We start from the raw sequence: 21,981 nt of genomic DNA on the forward strand, positions 1-21,981 counted from the left end.
AGTGACAATGTAAATCCACTCCAGTATCCAGAGCACGTGGATGTGGAAGGGACAGGGAATGTTGGGCTGTTTGCACTGGTCAGTTGACCCCTGGTACTGCAAAGCTCAGCTACAGTGTTAGGAAACTTCAGGCTTGCAGTGGAGTCTGAGTGTCGAAGAACTGATTTCTCTCCTCTAGTAAAACTATTAAAATATAAAATGTGCAGTTCTGGGGGCAGCTGGAACTGAAAGAGAGAAATATTAGAGGAAAAAATATTGTGGCACCACCAAAACCTAACCTGACAAACCTTTCCTGTTCCATGACTGGAAAAGAAAAGCTTTGGCTTGTTAAAATATTTTACACTACAAAAATAGCTTTATAGATACATGCTAGGCATTAAAAAATGGAGCACTGAAGTCAGGAGTAGCTGGTAAATTGGATTTTAAGGTACTTAGGATTTACACTAGCAGAGAGTTGGCTCAGGTTAAATACATCTGATAAAACACACAGTGATAAACACCAAATTGTTACTGCAAACAGAGCAGGCTACCTGCTGTGCTGCTGGCTTGTACCTTGTGTCACTGCCATCAAGGTGGGTAGAGCACGGGAGGGATACTGCCCAGCCGTGCCAGTGGGGACACGGGTGGGGGTATGACCCCCAAGTGTTGGTGTGTGCAGCTGAGTCGAGTTTGGCAGTATGTTCACTGCTTTTAGCCACTTTTGCCAAACAGATTGTTATTGTTTCTAAAGTCTTAGTTGAGAGAGAGATCACAAACACAGCTTTTGTATTGTTACAAAATACTACCTGCCCTTGCTGTAGGTCCCGCTTCGCAATTCGGGCAGCTGCAGCTTTCACATCAGGAGCCGCCTTTGCTTCATCCTCCAAAAGAGCCAGAGCATTGAAAGCTCCTGAGTTATGTTAGTCCTTTGCCTCTTGGGAGCATTCCTGGAGAGCTTTTGCTTTCTGGGTAGCCAGGCCTGGAAATATAACCTGCAGCTTGCTCTGGCACTAGGGAGATGTGGAAGTGCATGGGAAGCTGGCAGAGAGAACAGAGTCTGGATGTAGATCCCCACCTGGAAATGAGACTCAAGCATCTTTTGAGGACAGGTTGTTCCCAAAGCGCCTCATATCCCGAGTTGTTCAGCAATTCCCACTGGGCAGCATCGCCTATGGATTCATATCCCGTGGCTGTGGGGTGTCAGGGCTGTGCCTGCCCCAGCCTTGCCTGTGGAGCTGTGTCCAGACTGTGCAGCCTCCTCTGGGGTTCAGGTCAAGGTGAGGCCCCTGCTGAACCACTGTCCTTCAGCAGTTACTAAATGCACCCAAATGTTTGAAAATAGGCCAGGGATTAATAGAGTAGAAAGGAGAGCCCTGCTTCTCCAGAGAGGGAGCGGATGTGTGAGCGGGCACACAATGTGCTCCTCAGCTCTCCCACGTCACAGCTGCTGGGCTTTGCAAAGGGCCCATTTAAGAGTTTATTTACTATAAGGGACATGCTTTTGTCACTGAGGGGAGGGTTATTGCAAGGGCTGGCTGGCAGTAAGCAGGCTGCAGTCTATCTCCCAGCATCTCTTGCTCTTCCGGTATAGAATCATGGAATCTTTTAGATTGGAAAAGATCTTTAAGGTCAAGTACAACTGTGAACCCAGCACTGCCGTCGATCCAGTGCTGACATCTGCCCAATCCAGCCTGTCCAGATCCATCTGCAGAGCCTTCCTGCTCTCCAGCAAATCAATACTTCCCCCAAATTAGTGTCATCTGTAATTTTACTGGGGATGCATTTGATCCCCTTGTCCAGATCATCAATAAAGATATTAAAACAGGACTAGCCCCAAAACTGGTCCCTGGGAAACACCACTGGTTACCAGCCATCAGCTGGATTCAGCTCTATTCCCCATCACTCTCTGGGCCCATCCACCCAGTCATTTTTGTACCCAGCAAACAGTGTACCCATCCAAGCCATGGGAAGCCAGTTTCTCCAGGAGAATGCTGTGGGAAATAGGTGCTAAAGGTTTAACTAGAGTCCAGGTAGACATCATTCACAACCTTTCCCTCATCTACTAAGCAGATCACATTGGCAAAGGAGATCTTCCAGCTCAGGGGGTTGGGTGCTTGGAGCACAACTGGTCTGATTAATATAGACTGAAACCAAGAAGGCATTAAGTACCTCAGCCTTTTCCTCATCCTTTGTCACTGTGTCTTCCCAATAAAGTATGGAGATTCTCCTCAGCCCTCCTTCTATTGCTGATATATTTACACAAATATATTTTTAATTGTCTTTTATGGCAACAGTCAGATTAAGCCCTAGTTGGGCTTTAGTCCTTCTAATTTTTCTCCCTGCATCACCTCACAATATCCTTGTTGTTGCCCGAGTTGCCTACCCTTTTTCCAGAAGTCCTAAACTTGTCCATTTTCCCTCGAGTTTTAGCCAAAACTCTTGGTTCTGCCAGGCTCATTCTCTTCCCTGCTGGCTCGTACAGGCAGGGGACAATCTGCTCCTGCACCTTTAATTACAGCTCCTGCTGCCAGGAGTCTCAAACACCCACACTGTCTGAGGGAAGGGCTTTGTCCCTCCCTTTGCCAGTCCTCTGCCTCCAAGTGTTTATTTTCACTGTATGATGAATCCATTTCCCAAGGAGATGGGTTTATGAGCACATTCATTCCTCTGGCAGGAGGGAGGATGGCCTGTCTTGCATGTTCCCTTCTCTGCTCTCTGTCAGCAGATACAAAGTGCCATCCTAAAAGCATCAGGGAAACCAAGGTTTCTTGACCATGGCAGTGCCTGGCTGTTTCCCTGGGCTGTGAGGATTGAAGGGTGAGCTGGGAAGGTACACACTGGTCTTCTCACCAGCAATACCCCAGTCTTCCCCTCCCCAGCTGCCTGTGCAGGGGCATCCAGCCCTGGTGAAGCACCTCATTCCTTGGCTGACCCACGCTGTTTGCTACCTTGTGCCTGCGCTTCGTGTGCAATGTGTGTGGTACCCAGAGCAGTTCTGCAGGTTCAGATGAGCAAGAGCTGTTGTGAAAAGCTGTCCTGGCCTTCTATGTTCTCAGCAGAGAGGCAGTGTGACTCCAGGCTCCCTGAGATTAGTGTTTTGCAAGATTAAGGTTCCTTTCATCACTGCTTTTACAATTTGCTTGGTTTCTCAGTTCCACAGTAGGACCACAGCCACTTTGGCATCTCCTCCCTGTGCAGCAGTCTCTTCCAGTGTGAAAACCTGGCCCTTTCTGAGCAGCCCCAGTATTTCTTCCCCTTGTTGTACTTTTATTGGATCTATTTTGAAAGCAAACATTAGTACTAATCTTTCTTCCTGGGGGCAAAGGGAACATTTTGCACTGAACACACATCCTGGGCTGTGAGAATGCTGTCCTTTGGCAGCAGGGGTAGCTAGACCCTCTTGCCAAGACATTTCTGTGGGTCACCAGGGACACAGGGCACCCAGGGGAACCTGTAGGTGATTTTTGTCACATTCCAGAGTAGGGCAGCAATATTCCACCCAGCACTGGCTCTTGGGAGATGCACTACAGCTGTTCCTCAAGGGCTCCAGCTGCAGCTGGTGGCACGGGCAGATCCCGTGGCACCTCTGCTCTCTCTCGCAGCCTCGGTCGAAGGACTGAGGCTTGTATTTGCCTGGCACAGAACAAAGTATGGCCAGCCCAGCTGGGAGCACAGTCACTTCTCCAGTGACACAGCCTGGGTCTCGACAGAGCAGTGCATGCTGGAAACTGGGGTTTACACGACTTGGAAGTAAAGTGATAAGTGGTAAGCGTTGTAAGAGCAGAACACAACCCTGATTCCCCTGAATCTGGCAGTGGGTGTTCGCTGGAATTGCTGTGTGTAAAGGTGATGAATCATGCAGAGTATTTTAGTGGGTACCAAGCTTTTATAAACTTTCTTCATCATGAAAAAAGTGGATTTGCTGCTTCTCCGTGCATGCAATTTCAGTTTTTCCCATTTTCTCACCCTCCCAGTGGCAGGAGCATACAACTGAATTTCTGTGCAATATTGCCAGTGCCAGGGAGAGCGGATTGGGAAATATTTAATTGTTTACTGTCCTTGGTAAGGTCATTTTTGCACAAGTGCATTACAGATATATGTATATGTCTGCATATATATCTCCATTATCTATATACAACAATATATAGACCTGTATATAACAAGGAAATGTAAAAGTGTTTCACTGTGCTGGATACATACATAGATGAAGATCTGTATGTTCAAAACTTTGAGTATTTATTGCAGGTCCTATTGATATTGTGTTTAAATAAAGAGTAATTGTGGAATGCTTGTAGTCAAGTGTCCTTGCTTAAAGCTGTTTTGCTGGCTCTATTTCCCCCATACTTTCCAAGACTCTTCCAATGATCATTCAGGGCTCATTAAAGAAAATCAACACCTCAAGAGGTGGATGCTGGCAGGGAGGCAAACATAGTGTGGACAAGAATTTCATTAATTTATTCAGTGCTTTGAGCACTGAAAATGGTGAAGGAGCTGAGGGTTCTCAACACCTCGCTGTAAAAAGGCTTATCTGTTTTTCACATCTTATGCCAGAATCTGCAAACAGGGTTTTAAAAAGTCCACCTGCTTTCCTGCCTGTTTGGACTGGAAACAGTGGCAGTCTTGAATGGCTCCTGCGCTCCCATGGAAGCACTTCCCATGCTGCTGCAGAAACATGGACCAGTACAGCTGGAGGCTTTAATCCTCTGTTGCTGGTCACCAGTGCCAGCGTTCCCTGGGATTGGGAGGAAACACAGATGTCCAGTGCTGAGGCTGTTGGGATGGGAAACATGAAACACTGCAAAATGTAGCTGGTACTGATCTGTAGAACCCAGTGCTGTCCCTGCTCCGCTCCATCCCAGAGCCCCCACGCTGGCACACAGCAGGAAGGAATGGTGACTTTGCTCCTTCTCAGCTGTCTGAGCAAGGTCTTACCTCACACCTCACAGAGCTTCTGAGTGTTGACTCAGCACCAAGCACTGTGCTGCAGCTTCTTCAGCTGTGCTGGTTTGGAGCTTGGGCTGGAAGGAGGTAATGGAGTGAATGGCCCTGCAGGAATGGGGTGACAGAAGCATGGTGTGGTGGTAGGACACTGCTGTCTGTCCCAGGTTGCTTTATCTCCTAGCTAGGATTGGAAAACCTCATGGGGTTGTGCCTTTGGGAAAGTATCCCAGTCTCCTGGCCTGTTCTCTGTTACCTGTTGTCCTGATGTTCCTGTTGCTTCAGGTGGGGGTGAAGAAAGAGCATGGGTAATGTAAAATAGGATCCCAGCCCAGCATGTTGCAATGACAAGGATTTTGCATTCTTTATGCCACTTAAGAGCATGGTGAAAGTCTTGGCAGCAGAGGCCAGTGTGCCTGGAACATTTTGAGTCTTCTCCTTTCCAGAAACAACAGCAGGGAGCTGTTCTGCAGCTTGGACAGGGAGGGATTACACCAGCCAATTCCAAAGAGCAGCAGATGCCCAAATTATAATAATTTGTGGGTTTGTGCTTTCAAGAGATAGAGAGCCACAGCTATAAGTACAAGCTATTGCTGACTGCAGGGGTCCCGAAGAAAGACTCAGTCAGACCTTCAGCCTCTGCAGTGGGAGCCTCAGCTGCCATCCAGCTCTCCCCACCCCTGTTAAAACAAGACATTCCAATTGGAGATTATTTCACATCCCATCCTGGAAAGGTTTGTTGGTCTTAAGAGATTCTTAGAGCCCAGTTCCTGCTTCCCAGCACATGTGATGTTACCCTGAGGCTCCCAACAGCCTCTCTTGGCTCTGGTCCCCCAGGGATGACAAAGGAAAGGCATTAGGAAACCACAGGAGCCACTGTCAGAGCTACCTGTGATCTCACAGACACGACTTCTCTGCATGTGGAGGCAGAGTAGGAACACTGACAGGATCTCCCCAGCCCTAAAGACAGTCCCCTCAGCTGCTCAGGGAGGTTCAGGCTCCACCACCGAGCTCTGTGGCCTCAGCCCAGTCCTGAGAAATGCATAAACAGCAAATGGCCTCTGGGAAGCCCCTGCCAAGTCCTTTTTCCCTCATGTAAATATTTTTTCCTCTTAAGTGTATGCAAGTGTGAAAAACCTCTCCTTAATATTTTTTTTTTTCCTCTGGCTGAAGGAAATGCTTGTTCACCCCTGGGTGAGAACTGCCCTCATCTTGATACTTTGCAGCTGAAGCAAGAACCACACTGTTGAAAACATTTCTTATCAACCCCAAAGCCATAATGCTCTTCCTGCCTCCCAAACCCGCTGGAATCAGATTAAATGGTGCCTCCCATGATGGTGCCTGTCAGGACACGACACTCCTTAGTGGCTGTTGGGTGGAGGTCCCATGGGCTACAGCATGTGGACAGCAAGTTGGTGAGGCAACCTTGAAGGTGACTTCAAAAGCAGTGCAAAATACCCCTGGAGTTACAGGGTCCCTGCTCCAAAGGCTGAAAGTCCTGTTGTATTGGAGTCGTGGCTGGAAATGCAGGGCAGTTTTTCCTGAGAGAAACTAGAGCCCTAGATAAGTTTCTTGCTGCCTGTCCCCAAAAGCAAATGGCTCAGTGGTAGATGTGCTGATTTTCCGATACGCTCTTGGTAGAGAAAGGAAGTCTGCACATGGTAGAGATTGTGGGAGCTCCCTGTTCGGGGGAGCAGGCTGGAGGAGCTGGGTTGGTACCTGTTCACTGGGGAATCTCTTCTCACTGTTCAGGTATTTTCTCACTCTCCATTGACCTCACCTGGCAATCCTGCTTGGGAATGAGTGGGATCAGGCATAGGCTGTCACCATTTCTTTCCAGTCCCTTGTTAGGGCCACAGCTCAGGTCTGTATCTCGTGAGAATGAGGTGCTGTTGCTGCTCGTGGTTTCTGAGAGGAAGCGTAATCTTAACTGTGGTCAGCAAGAGAATGATGCTGATCTGTACCAGCCTTGACTGGTGGTGATGCTGTAACCTGTGACCTCCCTCTAACCCAAATGGTACTGTGATACCCTGCCTTGACATGAGTCTGGCTGAGCACTGGACCTTGTTTACATGAGTCAGGCTGAACAGCTCTAGTGCAGAGCTGCTGGGTGTGAAGAAGAATGACAGAATACTCTGAATTGGAGGGGACCCACAAGAATCATTGAGTCCAACTCTTAAGGTAGTGACCCTTATGGGGATCAAACCCACAGAAGGGATGCACCATCAGCTTTGTAGACAAAGTCACTAAGGCACAGCAGCCAAGGCAAAGGGGAGCTGTAGAGAGGAGATCCGTGGGAGGATAAAGGGAGAGCAGAACCACAGAAAGACATTTTGTGACTCAGAACAAGAAGGCTATTCCTCAGTAATTGCAGAGCATGTTTTGTAGAGCTCATCTAAAGCTGACTGTGTGGTTCCCTGTCCCTCCAGGGCTCCCTGCTGCAGATAAAGACCCTTCTTAAAAGGGGATCCTCAGGGTACCTATTTATAGCATTTAAACTGCTCCAGGAGAGTCATCCAGCCTTGAATGAACACCTCCCCATCCCCGGCAGCGAGCGATGTACAGGCTGTTCTCCTGCAGTCCCAGCCCCTCCCTCTGACATTTGCTATCAGACTGTAAGGGACAGTTGCCGGCATCTCTCCCTGGTGCCGGAGGTGATGACACATTGGCTGCTGCCACGTTGGGCTTGGGCTGGTAGAGGCAGGAGGAGGCAGGGAGAGGGGCAGGGTATTCCTGTCAGGCTGCCGCTTCCTTGGAAGTGATGGGAGGCAAGCAGTGCATGCTATTCCCAGAAAGGAAAGGTCAGGGTGCAGAGCTGTGTGTGATGAACCTCCAAGGCAGAGCCAGTGGCAGCAGGAGGGGCCCGGGGGTGAAGTTGTGGTTTCTAGGCATGACTTGTGGATGTTGGCCAGGAGAGACAGAAATGAATTGGGGAGGAGGGAAAGGATTGTTGGTTTGAAGTGAAGCATGGGGCACTGCAGAATTGCTGGCCTGGAGCATGATGAGTGATCCCTATCAGTCTGCAAAGCCCCCCTGCATCTTAGAGAGACCCAGGATGGGGTGCTGGCATTGCATTTGCTCAGGTTTGGCCTCAGGCTGGGCTGGCCCCAACACTCCATGCCAGGGGCAAACCGCTGCTGAGCACCACGCTTGGACTCACTTCCCTGGCTGCAGGGTAGGATTTCAGTTTGCTACAGTTACAGGACTCAGCTTTGGGGAATTTCCTCTCTGATGTGATTTGCAAAGCCAAAGGCCTGTAGAAGAGTGAATTCACGGATGCTTTCTTTCTCTGCCTAAGAATCCTCTTTAACACTCAAAACTCAGGAGGGAAAAGATAATGATAAAACTAGACTGGGCCAACTTTTAGCATAGGTTTGAACAACTGCAGCTTACTGATGGCCTGTGTCTAAGAAGGCTCCTATGAGCTCTGCCATTAAAGTCATAAACACAGCAAACACCAGTGATGGAAAGAGAAGGACTCTAAGGAAATGGTTGAAGGGATAGATGGAGGCCACAAAATAAGATGGGCTATATGCCCAAGAAGAATGTAAAAAGATGAAACTATTGGAGATGAAAAATAGGTCCTAAGAGGGACAATGAGTCAAGCATCAGCAGGAAACTCAAGCTGGAAAGCGAGAGGCTGCATCCCATGGAAAAGGAGGGAGAAGGTAAAAATGGGCTGGAAAATGCCATGAGACCAGGATCTGTGTTTCAGTGCAGGCAACCCCAGTGGTTCCTCTTCCCTCCCACATTAGTAGTTCCCTTGTCTGTTCTCAGGCAGCGTGAGTTTGATGTAGCAGATGTGGCAGGGGAATGTGGCAGGACACAGGGAGAGGGGGCAGGACAGTCTCTCAGTAACACAGAATTGCTCGGGACTCGTGGGTGAGCAGGGATGGCCCTTAGAGAGGCAATGCAGGCACAGTGTGTTCCCAGTGTCAGGAAGGCTGTCCAAGACAAGTGGCCAGCCTAAATTACACTCACAGAGCAAGGAAGGTGAATGTTGTCTTATTTTTAATGATGATCTTCTCTGCCTTGTGCCATATGACTTCCTGCAGTAGGGTTCCAGTTTTGGGGAAAGCAGGGAAAAAGCAAACCCAACCAAATGAAAACATTCTTCTTTTACCTTTAAATGTCATCACATATGGCGATTTCTGCAGAGGGAGCAGAGTAGGAACTGGGATGTCCCTGGTGCTGAGCTCTTCACTCCAACATCACCCACAGGATCAGACTGTCCTGTGCCTTAGTTTTGGATGGAGTTGTCCCTTCTCTGTACTGATATTACAGCCTTGATCCCATTATTTCTCTCTCCTGTCTCCCCTTCCAGTCAGTGTAAATGCAATGACAGTAATGAGGTGGCCTAAAGCTGGTGTGGGGGTGTGTGATGGAGAAAGAGAGAGATGACTGTATAAGCCAAATAGCTGCAGATAAATTTGGGACCTCGCTGTTATTTTAACTGCAACTGGAGCGGGGCTGGGCCAGTTGCCAGCAAAGCACCTTGGCTGGGGAGTGATGGAGGGAAGAAGAAGGGTTTCACTGGGCATGCTGGGGGGCTGGGTAGGGCTGTGCCACACTGGCACACAGGGCAATTAGACGTTCCCAGCAGACTCCTCTGGAGTCAGGGAAACAAGCACGACATTTATTAAAGACAGAGCTCCTATGAATAGGACAAAATGCTTGTGAGTATCTCCCAAAGTGTCACAGATCAAATGGCCAAGCAGAGTATTTGCCAAATTTATTGTTTCTTGAGTCAAAGCCACAGCTGGGGAGAGCAGTGTCAAGATATAGAAACTGGGACAGACATGCTTGCATAGTGCCTGCTTGTTCTCTGGCTGGCATTAGTTGGGGTTCTTAACTACCAATGCCCATGAGGGCTGAAAGATTTAGGAGGTGGCTTAAAAAGGCATTTTTAAATGTGTTTTCTATTAGGAGCCTTCACATGTAGATAGAGGTGCCCAGAGAAAACCAGTGGTGGACAACAGATGAAAAAATCCTGGTATCCATTTCCAAAAATATGCTGTCTGCCTTAATGCACCATCTTTATTTCCATTATCCCCTTCTGGAGCTGGGATATTTGAGTCATACAACCTGGTTTTCTTCTGGAGCACCTTCTTCCTTCTTTTCCTTGCAGAAGCCACAAAGACAAGCCAATGCTTTTGGAAAATCCCCTCCCAGTCTTTGGCGCAGTACAGGATTATATAAAGCAATAATTCACGGTTTCCTCTGAGCCTCCCCAGGTTCCTTCCCTTTGTGGATGTTGATGATTGCCTCTGGAATGAGCAGCAAGCTCTCTTCCTTCTCGGAGGCCGCTCTGCTGCCTGCCAAGGCACAACTTGGAGGGTGTGGAGCAGGCGTTCCTGTCATTCTTCAGGCATGAATGCCTTTGCAGTGAGTGTCTGACAGGTATGGAGACAAATCAGGACAGCCGTCCCCCTGGAGAGGAGATGGCCTTGGTGATAAGCAGGTGTGAGTGTGGAATCACTGAATCAAAGAATCGTTTAGGTTGGAGAAGACCTCTAAGATCATTAAGTCCAACTAATCACCACTTTGTCAACCAGAAAAGTTGAAGGGGAGACGGGGTTTTCCCAGGAGAAGAACCATGGGAAGAGGTTGGGTACTTGTTGACACTGGGGATGCTGTTTGAGCTGTGGCACCAGCATTGCTCCCAGAAGTTTTTGCTGCTCTTAGTTTGCTCTTTATTTGTAATCTTGGGGTGTCTCCACGATGTGAGCCATGTCAGCCAGCATCTGTGGTTCTTTTCTCCTGGCATGTCCATCGTGAACACTTATCCCTGTGGTGAACAGGGCTGTGGGGCTGTGGCCATGCTATTTCCAGTGCCTGTGGGAATATGAGCGCCTGGTATGTGTCTGGTGTCAGCACTGCTAAGGCTGAGGTGGTTTTGCCATGAGCAGCCCCAGAGGATGTGCAGAGTGACCTGCACCTGCACTGTACCCCAATAAAAGCAGGGAGGTGGGAAGCCCACAGGATGGGCAGGACCCTGGCTGTATCAGAGATGTAAAACTATCAATGCTCCAAATCTTGCTGTGAAAGGTGCCTTTGCAGTAACGTAGAGATACCCCTAGTCTCCAGTGTTCGTAGCCATCCCTGAAAAGCAGTGGCCTGGGTCTGCAGTCACTGGGTAGAGATTGTCCTTTCTTGGCTTCCATGACAGGAATCTGAACTCCGCCTGATGCAGATTCACTGAACGATGAAACCCTTTTCTCACTTTGCCAGAGCTGTGAGGGTGTCTGTAAGACAACTGTCATTCAGCCTCACCACACAGAAGATGAGACACCAGGGCTAGACCCCTGAAGGATAACATGCAACCCTTTGCACCAAGAGGACAACCTTACCTAGTAGTAGTAAAAAACCATTTTGTTGGCCTTGGGTAATCCTGACCGATCTAAAAGTGACTGCATCCCTGCAAGCTTCCCTTTTTCATTAACCTGAAGTACCCATTAGTTTCCTTTCCTTCAGCTGCTGATAAAAAAGGTTGAGTTTGAAGAACTTTCTTCCTTCCCCCTCCCATCTTGTTTGATTCATCCACAGATACCTTATTTCTTGGTGGAGCGATACGAGAAGCCAGGCTAAGGAGGCAATTCCATCATGAATATCAGTGCAAATCAGGCCAGAGAAGTCTCAGGATGATAATGGTACTTTTATGTAGACTTGCTAATTATAGCAACAGCAGAGCCAGGTCCACGCTGTGGCTTTGCATGAGGAAATCCCCTGTGGTTTCAGCCAGGAGTTCCAATTACTGTTCGTTAAAATTACTTAGAGAAGCTAGACCTGTTAGGTCATGTGCATTTCTGAAAGGCTTCTCTGCTGCAGTGCAAACATAGGGATGGGTATATCCTGCTCAGAAGTTGCCCAAAAGGTTTTCTGGCTGGTTTTGCCGTTTGCAGAATTAAGGGGTGCCCACCCTTTCCCTGGATAGAAGAGTCTCACCATCTCCTCCGTCTCTGTTTTGCCCCTTGGCTCACAGTTGCTCTGTTCTGATCACTCCTCCTCAGCTGGCATGCCAGGGCCCTGCCTGCACTGCTCATCCTGTGTCTGTGCCGTGCCGTGTTTCTCACCACAAGCATCCTCACCCCCATCCCTGGCTCCGTCAAAGGATGGCCATGGAAATAACAAGCACTTTGTTGTTAATAATAGAGACAACTTAGAGATGAGCTGCTGAGTGATTAAAGGGTTGCTGGACTGGTTTTTGAGGCGAGAATAATGGAGCTGAATATATGTAAGCGTTCCATCCACTCCGCCTTTCATCTTCCTTACATGGCAATTGTTAACGTTTGACTTCCAGTAATTTACAAAAAGTTCAGTTATAATTTCCACACCCCTCTGGATGGATTTCTATGTCACAGAAACCAGTCTTTCATTGCACATCACAGATTCTTTATTGGCCATTTTAGCTGGCAGCTGGAAACTTCTGTGATCCTGAGCCCTACTCTGTCCTCCTGCCATCGTAGTGAGCCCTTGTATGAGAGGGCCAAATGTGGAGGAATCAGACAATGTCTGATTGTCAGAAATCAGACCATAGCTGCTGGTCACTCTCTGTAAGAAGTTGAAGTTCTTCAGATTTCAGTGCTGTCTTAACAACGCAACTGATTTAAAATATAATACACCTGAAAGCCTTCCATATCAAACCATCAGAGGGTTGCAGATGAGCTACTTGAACCCCTCATAAATACCAGGGTTCTCATTCCTGCAGAAGTTTTAGGAACACTTATTTTTAAATGGGGTTTAAGGTTACTGCTGGGCTTCCCAGTAGGGTCAGGATGCTGTTAGATAAGATCTGGATCTTTCTAAACAGGATGGAAATTACAGTAAATAAGTGACTGAAATGAGAACCTTGTGTCCCTTTAACGTTCTTCCTCTGCCATTTCTGCAAGTTCCCGGGCTTTTCCTTCTGCAGGGGTTGCCTCATTTCGAGCCCAGAGTGGGTCAGGAGGACAGGGTTTGCTGTTGTGTTGTGTGCAACTGAGATTTGCTCTGGAAAGGCTGGGTAAGGTGATTCCAGCCTCCTTGGCTGAAAACTCAGCTGAAGACAGAAGTAGCTGCTGCTGATGGAGGGCAAGGGCAGGGGCATCGAAGGAAGGGATGTATCCATCAAGTGCAGCAGGTCACCGTGACTGAAACCATGAGATCATCAACAAGTTGAGCTCCACCCCGCAGGGAAATCTTTTTATACCTCCATGGCAGATGCCAACCATTTGCTCACTCGCTGAAGAAGGTGCTTGCCAGAGAGTGAAGCAGAAAAGCCCCTGCGGGCTGAGCTGCCCGTGGTGCAGTCACCAGCTCGAAGATGGGCTCTGGGAAAATGGGTTGTGTTTACCCAGGTGTGATGCCTGCTCCACCCATGGATTCCTGGCCCTGCCTTCACGCTGTGCCCGCTGCAGGGCTGTGTTGTGTCTGCCAGTGATACCATCAGCATCGCTGCGTGCCAGCCCCTGCTCCGGCGGCTTCACTTCGCTTTGATGAAGGGAAACAAAGCGTAGTGTGAACTCGACCGTGGCGAGGCTGAGTGTTTTCCACACAGGTTTGGCCCTGTAAATCCTGGGAGTATTTGTCAGCTTTGGCACAAACCACTGTGCCTCACCCTTTGATGTGGGTGAGCATGATGAGGGAAAAAGAATTGGACTCACTCTCATCAAGTAGCAGCTACTCCTGAGTGAAGAATTACTCAAGGCAATTTTGGAAATGAAACTTAAGCTCCTGAGCTGCTTCTGAAACTGTTAGTGGAGATGTGTTGCACAAGGACAGCTAGGGCTCTGTCTCTCTCCCTGCCCTTTGCAATTATGCATTGCTAATATAGTTGTCACTGATTTAATGGGATGATGGATCCATGGGACTCCCCAAGAGCAGTGTCCTCCAAACATACATGGATATAACCATGAGTGCAGGTAATTGCCACTTAGACTCTCCTTCAAGTTGTTTGTGTGACTCCAGCATACACAGTGTGAAATGAATGTGTTTTCTATTAGGTTATTTCTGTGTGAGGTGAAAAATAGGTTCATTTTTAATAAAGTAAGTACTGTGAGGAGGAGATGGGAAGGAGTGTTGATAGACACTCCACACTGAAGCCATGCATGTGGGCAGAGAATATCTGAGAGGCATAATACATTGCTCAGTCTTCAAAAGATTTTCCTCCTGTCCTTAGATGGGAGGCAGCATCATGTGGGGACACACCACCTCAGGTCTGACCTCAGTGCCCTGCAGCCCTGCATGGCTCTGCCACTTTCACAACTTTTTCTGATGCCTTATCGCAGTCTGTCTGTTTGAGAGAAGGCCACTGGCATCGCAGCTCAGGATTCTCCTGTCTCTCTTTAGTCTTAGGAAGCAGAGGTGAGAAACTGCTGCTGTGAAAAAGACAGGCTGAGACCCCCCATAATGGGGGGCAGCTGCTTTATGTTGTGCTAGATACAGGTCAGGGCTGTGTGCAGGGGTGTTCACAGAATCATAGAATGCTGGAATGGACCTTAAAGATTATCTAGTCCCAACCCCCCTGCCATGATGCCAGCTAAGAAAGGGTTCACCCACCTCCCCAGAGCCACGTGTGTCCTGTAGGACAGTCACTGTGCAGCCTGGCTATGGAGAAAGGGCTGTCATGGGGATGGCCATGCTGTTAATATTGCTTTTGTAATTTCTGTTACTAGTCAGTCGCTGCTGCCACTGGAGGGGGAGGACTCGCAGTCTCCAGATGGTTCCTTTGTGCTGAATCACTTAAGCAACTGCCTTTCCCCAAGCATTAACAAACCATATGGGCTCCCAAAGTCTGTCTTAAGAAAACTTCAAAAACCTGTGGCTTTTCTTTCTTCTCTCCTTTTCCTTTGCTTCCCTTGTTCTCTGCCTGCTCCCTTCTGAGCTGTTAGCGTTTGTGGCGCTGACAAGTTTCTGAGCTTCCCTCAACTATCCCAAGGGGCACCAGCATATCTCTTACTTCCTGCTGGCAGCAGCAATACCTGCTGGGCAAACATTGTCAGAATTTAGGGCTCTAAAAAAGAAACCCTGACCTTTATGAGCCTTAACCCCTCCTGAGAAGAGAGAGCACTTCCTACTCTGCTGGAGCATTAACATTTCACCAGTTTCTCTTTCTCCTTCAATTCCTGTTCACCAAAGCAACTTGCCTTTCACCCCAAGCACCTGCTGCAGTCTGGCTGAAAGGCACCTGAGGCCCCGAACAAACCAGTCTCTCCAGGGCAGCCCCTGAGTTATTTCACCTCTCTGGGTGCGGATCTCTGCAGCAGCAGGACAGTAGTGGAACAGAAACTGGTGGTTTCCTCCTTCCTTCCTAAGTTATGATGCTTAAAAAAACATCACCAAAGTTACATTTGGGAACAGCTGCTTTTGAACTGTCCCATGGCCTGGATTGTCCTGTCAAATATGAAACTGCAGCAGAGTGATTGGAAATCACAAGAACTGAATTTCTCCCATAATCACCCCTCATGGGCAGCTGCTGCCCTGTCCCTTGTCTTCTTTGTCACATCCCAAGAAGTCAAGCAGGTGGATAATGCACAGTTTTGGATAGTAAGCTCTTTTAATGGTAAGAAATGAATTTATTAGAATAAAGATTGTTGTTGTTGTTGTTGGTAAAATGGCATCTGAGATGTCTCTGAGTCTAAATTAGTATTCACATTACCTCATTAGACTTGTTAGTCGTAAACTTAGCCCCAGTGTTAGCTCACACGTTCATCAGGAGATGTCAGAGCTGTGCAGAGTTGGCTGAGGACTGGAGATTTGGAAACCAGACTTATGTCACTAGTGTTGCTGGCTCGCTAATTGCCCTGGATCAGATCCTAACCCCTTATCTGCTGAGTGGGAGAGACAATGCTTCTTGTCCAACTGCTTCAAGATCAGCAGATGAAACTCACCATTTTGAAAATGGGGGAAATACTTCTGTGCTGATGTAAACAGGCAAATGCCTTTCCTTCCTCCTTCCTCCAAGCCACCAGTGGGACCATGCTCCGACACCAGCCGCCAGCCACACACCACAGTGGTGGGGCTGCAGGCAGGAGAAACTCCGTCCTTCTCAGGGAGGGTCACAGGAGCCATTTCCTCTGTCTGGCCTCGCTTCAGATCCTTTCTGGCACCACGTGGGGCCAGTGCTGATGCACGTCACACTCTGGCTTTAACAGAGGAAGGAGGAGAGTGGTGCAGAGACGGGCTGGGCAGCAGGAGTGTCTGAGGTGGATGGACACAAACCACCCGTGTCCTTCCCTGGAGAGGCTCCGTTGCTTTCCAGCAGGAAAGGAAAACCCAGCAGCCACCATCCCTGGGTGTGTGGAGCAGGCTGTGGTGGCTCAGCAGGGCACAGCAATTAGTAATTGTGGTGGAAGCAGCTTGTTCAGCCTCCCTGGGCTCTGTGTGGGGTTCTTAGGCTGCCTTAGGTTAAGGGACTCAGTCACAAGCCATTTCCCACATCCAGTGCAGTTGCACTGGTGCCCTTGGGATCAGAGAGCATCTGCACTGGAGCTTTGCATGGGAACATTGCCTGTGAGGAGAGGCAGCCACAGAGCTGCATGTGAGAGACGGAGTGAGGGCGTTCTCTGCACTCCTGCTACTTCTTCCTCCCAGGGAGAGTCTCGAGGGAACCACAACAGCATCACAAAAGCTCACAGCAGAGCACAAACAGGGATGTTAAGTCTCTGTATTTCCAAAGGGAGGGATGGCAGTGCTGGGTTTCTCCTGGCCTGAATTCCACCTGTGTCCCTGCCCGTTGTTCAAGGCTGACAGCCATGCTGGAAGTGCTCGGTTCAGTAGGCAGAATTTAGGTCAGAACAGTGTGGGGAGCTGTGACTGCCAGTTATGGGTGTATGAATGTAGAAAATGCACCATATTCCTCTAAAAAGAGAGATTCTATGCTCTGATCAGCCGTGGGACAGCTGGTTTGGATGCATGCCAGTGAACTAGAAGCAGAGATCTGGATTCTCCAGATTTCTTCCCCATTCCCTTATCCTCAGCTGACTCACTGGTTTTGTGTTGGATCTCTTACTCTGCCTCAGTCCCTCTTGACTAGCAATGATATGCTGGGCATGAGAAAATCTCATTCTTCCCAATTGATTCAGTAAAAAGGAGGTATTTACAGGGAAACAGAGTAGATTTGCTTTTGCTTGTTACCTGTGGGATCCCTGCACCAGTAGAGCATGGACATAGCCTTGAGGAACCCTGTGATGGGACACAGAGCTTTGAGGGACTCTGTGATGGCTTCGTGATGGCTTCTCTTAAACCTTGACAGCTTTACTTCTAATTATCTGTGTTTGCTCTTTCAAATCAGACCTTTAAGAACAAATGCTTACTGGAGCATTCTGGTGGCTGCTGCCAACTCATGGAGTCCATCAGTTGAGCTGAGGGATCCTCACCTGTAGGCATCTCCTCATGCCATAGGATGTCCCTGCTTTTCATAGTAGAAAACAAAACCCTGGCTGAGCTCTCAGTGTGTTACCAGACAGCTGTCCTGTGACTTTCTAAAATAAAAAATCCTTTAGCATTTTCCCCTGACTCCAAGTTATTTTGCATAAAAAAAAATTAAGCAGATGACCCAAAATCAATTTACAAGTTTTCCAAGAAATCCTCGGAGCAGTTGTGGGAAATCAGATTCAGACCTGAATTCCACATGTGATGATGCTAAAACTGGGGAAGGATTTTCATTGTTTAAAGCCAGATGTCCACAAATATTTCTTTCTTAAAATGTTGGAGCTTTTTAGTGTGAATCCCCTCCAGGCATTCACAGGCACCTGATGATATCCCAATTCTGTCAGATCCCTGGCCCTTCCTCATCCAGAGGACCACTTTTTGCTATTTTCATATGAGGATTTGCATCTATAAGCAGGGTGGGGAATGTACGTGGGCATAATCTCTGTCATAGTGGCCCTTAAATTTGCTTCAAAGTAACTGTCTTCCACTAAGGTTTCAGAAAGTATCTTCCCTTCCTACAGTCCTCCCACTTGCCCTGATATTCATAGTTGCTACGTTTGAGAGAATTCTATCCAATCCAAAGAGCTGAGTGTGTAATAGCAGCACATGACCTAAAGCATTTCACTATTGAGAGGAAAACACAGCAAGGAAAATCACTATTTGCCAAAAAAAACCCCAAACACAAAACCCCAGAAAAGTGTTTCACAAGTCTCCCAATTCTCCAACAGTCAAGAGATTGCAGGATTTTAGTTTCAAAGAGAGCTGTTGCTCTGTTGGGTTCAATCTGTGCAATGATTGAAAAAACCCCAAAGCAAACAAAGTCCTTCCCACTTCCCCAAAATTCAACAAAATAAACAAACAATCTCCTTAGAAAAGCTGGGGCAAGCAGACGACAGAGAAATAGGATAACATAGCCTGTTGCTTTGCAGCTGTTCACATTCTGGCTGCTTTCCAGAGTTACTTTAGTGAGCCTCTGCCAGGAAAAAAAAAAAAAAAAAAAGAAGTCCTTCAAACCTAGAATTTGATGAGGACATTATTTTTTTGCAAAGTAAGTGAAGATCCAGGTTTGGGATTTAGCAGTGGAACTGCCATCTGCAGCAATGTAGGAACCAGTGATCTTCATCAAGAGCCTGGCAGACTTGAGGGATACCCTAGTGTTGGGAGATGTGTGTTCTTCGAGTGGTGGACACAGAGAACTTGGATCTTCAGATACCACATCCAACAAGTGGAGATGTTGAGTTAATTTGGTGTTTGGCTGGTGGGGAGCAAACTGGACAGGTGCTAAGAACTGGACTAAATGGAAAGTTGTGTCCAAGTTTGGCTTTGTGGCACTGGCTGCTGGATCTGCATCCCATAGGAGAGCTCATGGGGAAGGAGTACATAATAAGTACAAACTGGTGCAGGGGAGAATGGCAGGGAAGAAACGCCAGCCCTGAGCTGATGAATAGATTTTAAAGTGTCCAGATGCACTTCCAGGCATTCCTGAGGCTGTGACCTACGAGTCATGGATGAACTTTATGGAGGAAAGATGCTGTGTCAGAGCCCTGAAATAAAACAAGGGGCATCACCCATCACCATGTGTCGCTTGGAACATCACATCACAGAGACAAGTACAGAGATGCTCTAAAAAACAGGTTTGGGTTCCAGCAAACTGAAAGGGATGAGATGGAACTTTTTTCCTTTCCTGAGTAAATGTGATCATAAAGAAGCCTAAGTCTGGGATTGGTACACTCTGGGGTTCCTTGTGCCCTTATGTTACGGCTTGGCTTCTTATGCATTAACAGGTTCTTCTTTTACCTTGGTCTGTGAAGAAGCAACTGATGCTTCATTTCCTGTTGCTGTGCCCTGGTATTATTTTCACACCCTGCACTTTTAACATATGCTGTTTAAAGGTTATAGGAGGAATTGTTGGCAAATGGTAGATGACAGGTTGCTGAAACATGATAAAATAGCAAGAGTTTCCAAGGAGAGATTAAAGAAACAGGAAAGGAAAGAGGGGAGAGTTTGTAGACAATCTGTGCCAATCTTGACTAGGTTGTGAGACCTGTTTAGATGAAGAGACTGTGCATTGCAAGGCTGACAGACTGTTCTGTTTCCTTGAGTACTGTAGGGCTATAGCATGAAATTCCATCTTCCTCTGCCTCACTCCACCCTGAATCTGATGGATGCTTAGGGAAGAGCTGCTCAGCTGCCTTGCAGACACCTGCATTGGTGTGAGGACTGGGCTCCATTGCTCTGGAAATTCAGCTCTCATGGAGATTTCCACAATGTACGTGTTTCAAATGGAGTGAAACAAATATAAGATTTATGGAATCACAGAATAACAGAATGGTTTGGATTGGAACAAACCTTAAACCTCATCTCATTCCAACCCTCTTCCATAGGCAGGGACACTTCCCACTAGACCAAGTTGCTCCAAGCACTGTCCAACCTGGCCTTGAACACTTTCAGGGATGGGGCAGACACAGCTTCTCTGGGCAACCTTTGCCAGGGCCTCACCACCCTCACAGTAAAGAATTTCTTCCTCATATCTAATCTAAACCTACTGTCTTTCAGTTTCAGTTCACTCCCCCTTCTCCTATCCCTGGAGTTCCTGATTTGCAAAACCACTTAGCAAAGCACTAAGACAATCCAGGGTGGGAATTTACTCCCTCTTCATCCTTTCCTTGACCCCTTGGGAAATGCCCCATGGGAGGCATTTCGAATTCCCACTGCGACTATATGGGCACTAGTCCATTCCCATTAACTGAAAAGGTCATTTTTACTTTCCCATCGGATCTTCACCCTTCAGAGTGGCTGTCCTTCAGCCTGGGATGTCTGGTGAGTAATAACCAAGAACGATTTCATCATCAGGCTTCCACCTCTTCTAAGGCTAAAGAAGAGAATGTAAATTAGTGATATCCAGCTGGGTAAGTAGTTAGCAAGATGGAAGCATGTGGCCTGACCCTGTGGGATGTGGGTGGTCTGTCCATCTCATTGTGCTTCCTTGGTGAGCAAATCTGAGATTCCCACAGGTGAACAGGCACAGGTCAGGAACAGAGGCTGCAAGGTTTCTTCAGCCAACTTCTGTTTTGAATATTATGTTTTCACTTGTGAACCCTGAGGAGTTCAGATCTCAAGGCAGAGGAAATGTTGGAAGAGGTCAAGCGAGCCGTGCTCCCTCCGTGTCTCTTGGACCAGCAAACAGCCTGCATTCCACCGCAACATCTGATTTTCTGCTTTTACAAGGCAGATGTTTAGGAGAAGTGATCTGCTGTTTATTTTAATTGCCATCTTCCAAACCTCTTTCCTACGTGCGCGCACACATTCGGAGCCCATAAATAAGGATTCTTCAGATTATGCCGTTATTTGGGTAGCCAGCCCTGTCTTCCATCAGCGCCTGGACAGGGCTGTGTGCTGCAAACCCTGTTCCCCCTGCACATCAGTTTTACCGTGGCATAAATTAATTAGGTCTAAATCCTTTCTCAATGACAGGAGCATAAATCTGAAGTTGCTCCTCTGACGTCAGCTGATGGCAGTGTAAAGGAGAGTTAGACTCCTGGACTTCAGAATGTTACTGATTTACACCAGGACAGGAGCAAAAGAACTAGGGCTCAGCGTGTTCTAGCACTGTTACTGAACTGCAGGCCAGGATTTGCTCCGGGATACAGTGATGATGACAGAGATCAGTTCTATGGATTTTGCTGACATTAAGTTGATGCAAATGAGTCGTAACTTCACCACAGTTTGGGCCTCAAAGAGCTCCATGTAGTAGGTCATTAATGAAAAGAAGGGATAAAGCAATGCTCCTGTGTAAAGTGATTAGTCCCACTGCCTGACGAGAAGTAGGTATTTCTTCTTGAAGCTGTAGGGCTTCCCAAACAACCTTGCTGCTTAAAGAGACTTTGGCAAAGAGTGCCTGGATTTCTGGTGGCTGCTCTACAGAAGTTAGAGAGCCCAGTAGTCACCTCAGAGTCCACCAGCCCTGCTCCATGAATGCCACTGGAGACAAGCTGATTTACACCTCTCTTCTGTTGGCATCTGGCCAGTCTCTTAATTGTTCATAAGTGACTTTTTTAATAGCACACATTTGCTCTCAGTGGCTTTGTTTGCTCACAGTGAAGTGCAGTCATGTGTGGTGTAGCTGCTTTAAAGCAGCAGATTGAAACGAGGTCCATCTGAACCACCAGGTAACCTGGGGCTGCCACACAGCAGGACACGGGTTTCAGGAGCCCAGCCTGATTCTGTGACCCCACTGACAGTGACCTCCTTGTCCCACACTCAGATGGTGGCCCTGTGGAGATGGAGTGAGAGCTGACAGAGCACAGCCCCAGCTTTCCCACCCATTTTGTTCTCACTAGTGGTGAACGACTTAACCGATGCCTTTGCTGGTAGGGAGTGGTGGAGTTCGCCAGAAGTGAAACAAAACTGTGATTATTGTCATGGAAACCAGAGCTTGAATGTGAAACCCATCCAATGGGGCAACAGGAAGAGGACACTGGACTTCTGTCTCCTATCAAACTGTGTGTGCCTTGGATTTGGAACACCAGGCAGTCACTATTATAATAACCTTGTCATGAGATATCAAAAAACATTGACTTCCTTTGTATTCCTGGGAAAAACTAAACCAGGCTCTGGGGGACTGGCCTGTGAAGGATGGAGTTTCTTAGAAGC

At 47.8% G+C, this 21,981-nt stretch overlaps 1 protein-coding gene and 1 long non-coding RNA gene across 2 annotated transcripts in view; both read left to right on the top strand.

The window, feature by feature from the left end:
- Positions 1-21,981, top strand: part of ADRB2 (adrenoceptor beta 2) — a 29,605-nt gene that overhangs the window by 4,179 nt on the left and 3,445 nt on the right. The window lies entirely within an intron of this gene.
- LOC114066651 lies at positions 2,387-21,806 on the top strand. The gene is made up of 3 exons (XR_003573222.1): positions 2,387-4,078; positions 7,204-7,210; positions 21,796-21,806. It is a non-coding gene; the product is annotated as an uncharacterized LOC114066651 (long non-coding RNA).

The sequence above is a fragment of the Empidonax traillii genome, unplaced genomic scaffold (genome assembly GCF_003031625.1).
Source record: "Empidonax traillii isolate 1590-97213 ecotype Southwest subspecies unplaced genomic scaffold, ASM303162v1 scaffold22:size5013007, whole genome shotgun sequence".
Lineage (NCBI taxonomy): Eukaryota > Metazoa > Chordata > Aves > Passeriformes > Tyrannidae > Empidonax > Empidonax traillii.